Source organism: Chelonoidis abingdonii, chromosome 3 (genome assembly GCF_003597395.2).
Source record: "Chelonoidis abingdonii isolate Lonesome George chromosome 3, CheloAbing_2.0, whole genome shotgun sequence".
NCBI lineage: Eukaryota > Metazoa > Chordata > Testudines > Testudinidae > Chelonoidis > Chelonoidis abingdonii.
In genome coordinates, this window is record NC_133771.1 from 181,808,267 (window position 1) to 181,814,266 (window position 6,000).

The following is a 6,000-nucleotide window of genomic DNA, read 5'->3' on the forward strand; positions in this document are numbered from 1 at the left end:
CCTTGTGTGTAGTTTAAGCTAATGACAGTCATCAACTGGTTTTGTGTGAAATGGAATTCATGCTATTTTTCTGTAACTTTATCCCTATGCTGAGTCTGTAAAAACACACACTCACTCTCTCTCTCTCTCTCTCACTGGTGCCTATGGGCAGCTTTCCCAATCATTTTGATTCATTGTGTATCTGATTTTTTTTGTTTTGTTTTGTTTTTTGTTCTAGAGAGGATTATTGCCACAATATATTTTATTTATTCATTAGATTTTAGCCTTGTAAGTTAAATGGTTCTAAATGACGATGTTAACAGATTTTTGTCCCTTTGCTGGGTTTTTGGGTTGTTAAAAGATTGGGAATGAAGAATGCAAAATGGTTTATTGTTCAGACTGTCCGCTCTGGTCCAACCCTGTACTGATAGTACCTTCCCAGTATGATATTGTGATGTTTCATACAATACAGTGAACATAACCAACTTGTTATCTTCAATAAAGGATTGCTAAAACAGTGTGATATACTATTTTGTGCAGAAGGGATTTATGCTGAAAAGGTAGAAAGTTAGATTATCTTTGCTTTTGTGTAATTTTAAATATTCACTTTTGTTTTTGCTGTATTGACAAGGCCAAGACTTCAGGATTTAGTCTTTTGACATACAAAACCAAAAATCTCCGAATAGGCATGTCTGTCACAGAATGGTACAAACAGTGGGATTAATTTGGCCTTGTAACTGCCATCAACCTTTCACCTTAGTTTAGTTGTAGTTTATCCATTATTCTAGAGGTTGGAAAGTGTGAAATCAAGTCTGATAAGAACTTCAGATGGAATTAAAACAACAGTGATCAGGATTTGAATTTTAGCCATAAATTCATGGAAGATCCCCAGCTGCATCTGCACAAATAAAATTGAGACAAACTGTCTTAAGTGTAACAGCTTGACAATCTCAGACGGGGTGGCTCTATGTATTTTGTCGCTCCAAGCATGGCAGTCAGGCAGCTTTTGGTGGCATGCCTGCGGGAGGTCCGCCAGTCCCGCGCCTTCAGTGTACCCACTGCCAAATTGCCGCCAAAACCGAAGGACCAGCAGACCTCCTGCAGGCATGCAGCCGAAGGCAGCCTGACTGTCACCCTCACAGCGCCCGTCAGGCTGCCCCCCACGGCTTGCCGCACGCGCTTGAAGCGCTGGTGTCTGGAGCCACCCTGTCTCAGGGTAAATCTGCAACTTCCAGTAGTGGCTTTATACTTTCTGCTAAAGTACTAGGTAGCAGTTACTCTCTAGCAAAGATATTACTGGTAAATAGTAATTAATTTTGGCCCCTATTAAATGTTTACACTGTAGTGTAATGTTGTGGGAGAGGATTAGAATAACAAGTTGACAATTTTGTTAGTTCAGATACAAAACTTCTTGTAATTCCATGGATGAAGTTTTAGTTTGAAATACAGAAACCTGCATCTCATCATTGTCCAAATCAGAAGCCATTTTATCTGATGCCAGATTTGGCCCGTTTTTGCAGACTTCCAGCTGTCACACAAATCAGGCCATTTTTCTCAGAAGAGATCTTAATTCTTTCTGCAGTTTCCCAGTTTGAGATTCTAAAACAGACATTTCACATAAATTTCAAATCCTGAACTTAGGAAAAAGTGCAGCCATAATGTTCATGAATGGCTCTTAGCAGGACCCGAGTACTAAGCCAGAAAACATTTAGTTGCTTTTATAAGCTTTGTTTTATTTTATTTTAGTCAGATCTGTTTGTAGAATGCAATCTTTGTCCTGAACACCTGATTAACTAGCAGTTTTAGTTCCTCTTTATAGTCCAGTAGGAAAACTTGCATTTCTTCTCATAGGCCCTGTTTCTGCAGTGATTTATATTTATAGTCACAGTACATGTGAACAAGTGAAGTCAATGGGACTACTCAGTTTGTGTAAAGTGTGTGTAGAAGTCTTTGCAGGACAGGGCCTTAGTCCATGCAACTACTTTACAAATGTAAAATAGGTCGTTCTTTCCCTTAGATACAGATGTTTATGCATCTGCTTTTTCAGGAATTATGCCATTAGATGTGTGTCTGCTTTTGGTGGTTGGGTTTAGTGTGTGCTCGCTGGTTGGTGGCAGACTAGATGATCTGGGGTCCTTTCTGGCCTTAAACTCTGACTGTGAATTGGACACCAGATACGTTCTATCACCAAGGCTGTCGATTAATTGCAGTTAACTCATGCGGTTAACTAAAAAATTAATCGCACTGTTAAACAATAGACTACCAATTGAAATTTATTAAACATTTTTGGATGTATTTCTACATTTTCATATATATATTGATTTCTATTACAACACAGAATACAAAGTTTTGTACAGTGCTCACTTTATATTATTGTTTTTATTACAAATATTTGCACTGTAAGTGATAAACAAAAGATAGCATTTTTCAGTTCGTCTCATACAAGTACTGTAGTACAATGTCTTTATCATGAAAGTGTAATTTACAAATGTAGATTTTTTTTCTTACATAACTGCGCTCGAAAACAAAACAATGTGAAACTTTAGAGACTACAAATCCACTTGGTCCTACTTCTTGTTCAGCCAATCTCTAAGACAAACAAGTTTGTTTACATTTACGGGAGATACCTCTGCCTACTTCTTATTTACGTCACCTAACAGTTAGAACCGGTGGTCACATGGCACTTTCGTAGCCAACGTAGCAAGGTATTTACATGCCAGATAAGCTAAATATTTGTATGCCCCTTCATGTTTTGGCCGCCAATCCAGAGGACATGCTTCCATGCAGATGATGGTCGTTTAAAAAAAAAAATGCATTAATTAAATTTTCTGACCGAACTCCTTGGGAGAGAATTTTATGTCTCCTGTTTTGTTTTCCCCGCGTTCTGTTTTTCCTGCATTCCATCATATAACAGTCTTGGATGATAACCCATCACGTTTCTTTTAGGAATACTTTCACTGCAGATTTGACAAAATGTAAAGAAGGTATCAATGTGATATTTCTAAACATAGCTGCAACACTCAACCCAAGGTTTAAGAATCTGAAGTGCCATCCAAAATCTGAGGTATGAGGTGTGGGGCATGCTTTCAGAAGTATTAAAGGAGCAACACTCCAATGCATAAACTACAGAACCTAAACCACGACCAAAGAAAATCAGTCTTCTGCTGGTGGCATCTGACCGAGATGATGAAAATGAACATGCATCGGTCTGCTCTGCTTTGGATCGTTATTGAGCAGAACCCATCAGCATGGATGCCTGTCCTCTGAAATAGTTTCAAGCATGAAGGGACATCTGAATTGTTAGCACTTCTGGCACATAAATATCTTGCGAAATCAGCTACAACAATGCCATGTGAACACCTGTTCTCACTTTCAGGTGACATTTTAAACAAGAAGAAAGAAGCATTATCTCCTGCAAATTGTAACCAAACTTGTTTGTCTGAGCAACTGGCTGAAGTGGACTTGTAGGCTCTAAAGTTGTACATTGTTTTGTTTCTGAATGCAGTTTTTTTACATAATTCTATATTTGTAGGTTCAGCTTTCATGATAAAGAGATTTCACTGCAGTATTTGTACTAGGTGAATTGAAAAATACTGTTTTGTTTTTTACAGTACAAATATTCATAATCAAAAATAAAAAGTGAGCACAGTACACTTTGTATTCTGTTGTAATTGAAATCAATATATTTGAAAATGTAGAAAACATCCAAAAATATTTAAATAAATGGTATTCGATTGTTCAATAGCACAGTTGTGTGATTAATCGAGATTAATTTTGTGTGATTAATAGCTATTTTTAAAATCGCTTTACAGCCCATTTATCACACTTCAGCATACCTAGACTTACTCTGTAAGTGAACATGCTGCTAAAGTGGTGATCTCAAAATAACTTGGTTTTCTTTTAATAGTGTTATAGTAGTTGGAAAACATGCTCATCTTTGACTTCCACACTGGGTGTGAAAAAAAGCTAGAGGTCTGACATTGCTTACTCTAATCAGAAATTTGTTCATTTATTCAATCTATAGCTGCCATGGTCAGCTAACTAACAAATCTGGTTTTTATTATATTCTTCTAACAATACCATAATGGAAATATCCCGAGACAAGGATGAAGAGAATTGTTCATAGAATCCTGGTGGGGCGAAGTGTCATTCCCACCTGAGAACTTTGTGTTCGTATTAAAGAAGTACAACTCACTTTGTTTGCTTCATATGTGAATGTTTTCAGATAGCTTGTAACTTGTCATGGAGTGCATTGGAGAGTGTATTGTCTGGATCTGATGGTTTTGATTTAACTATGAAAATTAAAATAATCAGGAATCTCGCTTAAGCATATAAAATGAAATATGGAATAAAACAATAAGAAACTAAGGCAAATGTTGCTACATTGTGGCCCTATTCCTGGAAGGTCTTACTGTATGTTTACATTTAAATGTACAAGTACGCCTCTTGACTTTAGTGGAGCTACTCATGTGCTTAAGCATGCGTCAGCCTTCGCAAGATTGGGCCAAAGTGCGTATTAACTTTGTGGTAACTTTCATTATCAGGAATCCTGACACAAACACTACTGCTAAATTTTGAAGAATTTGTGGTTATTGCTGCTATTGTATTGCAATAACATCATGCTCTGATCTGTCCATATCCATACATACAAAGAGTTCCTGTGCTGTGGAGCTCACAATATAAGAAAAGCAGCATAAGAAGGGAAGGAGAAAATGGCACACTCCAAGTATTTAAATCATCAATACTCCAAATGCTGCCCCACTTTGCCAGTTGGCTAACTTCTTGTGGACATGTCAGTTTTGAGGGGAAAACTTCAATTGAGAGCCTTCTCATGCTAATAGCCCCAGTCACTGATCTAATCGTTCAGTATGAAGTAAGAAAAATGCGTTGGATCCTCAAAGACCAAATCCTGCAATTTTGGTAATTAAAAATTCATAACAAAGTCAATGGGAATTTTGGATCTATGTGGAATGTGGATTCAGCCACAGGTGATGCTTTTGAAAGAGCTTTTGTCCATTTTAAACTGTTCCATTTACTATTTAGTTAATGGAAAATGGGAGAGAACTTTGAAGTTTTATCAGTCACAAAATGAATTAACTTTACAAGTTCTACATTTCCTTCTTAGGTTTCAGGTCGTCCTGGACTGAAATGATATGAAGAATGAAAACACCAGCAACAAAACTAGATACACAAAACTCAACTTGTGCCTTTATTTCTAAAATGAGTTCTGTTACCCATCTAAAAACATGTGGACGTAATTACAATGCAGTATTTCAAACAAAAGACAATCCCTCAAAACAAACTACCTCCAACCCAGCCTCTAGGCAGGTGTTTGCCTGAAACTGCTCTCTAGGATCCCTTCAGAAGTTAACCATTTGGACAGTATTCAGGTAGGGATTGCAGGCAATTCAGTAAAATCTTTCCAATGGTATCTAAAGCTGCAGATAGATCTAAATGTATGATCATGGGCCACCTCTGTTTTTACTAGGGGACATCATGCTTGATTAAAAGCAGTTTAGCCATGTGTGCAACGGTTGTCAAAAAAGCTAACAGAATGTTGAGAATCATTAAGAAAGGGATGGATAATGAGACAGGAAAATATCGTATTGCCTCTATATAAATCCCTGGTACACCCACATCTTGAATACTGCATGCAGATGTTGCCCCATCTTAAAAAAGATATATAGGAATTGGAAAAGGCTCAGAAAAGGTCAATTTAAAATTATTAGGAGTATGGAACAGCTTCCATATGAGGAGAGATTAATAAGACAACTTGGAAAAGAGACAATTAAGGCGGGCTATGATTGAGGTCTATAAAATCATGATTGGTGTGGAGAACGTAAATAAGGAATTATTTACTCATAACACTTGAACTTGGGGTCACCAAAGGAAATTAATATGCAGCAGGTTTAAAACAAAGTGTTTTTTTCACACAACACAGTTAACCTGTGTAGCTCTTTGCCAGAGGATTTGAAGGTCAAGACTATAACGGTTAAAAAAAACTATATAAATTCATGGAGA

The 6,000-nt window shown here is 37.1% G+C and overlaps 1 long non-coding RNA gene across 1 annotated transcript in view; it reads left to right on the forward strand.

The window, feature by feature from the left end:
- LOC142046610 (uncharacterized) overlaps window positions 1-4,347 on the forward strand; it is a 404,232-nt gene extending 399,885 nt beyond the window's left edge. Inside the window, exon 2 of the long non-coding RNA XR_012655627.1 lies at window positions 2,640-4,347. This is a non-coding gene — a long non-coding RNA (uncharacterized LOC142046610). The remainder of the gene's footprint in view (window positions 1-2,639) is intronic.
- Window positions 4,348-6,000: the final 1,653 nt, after the last annotated feature.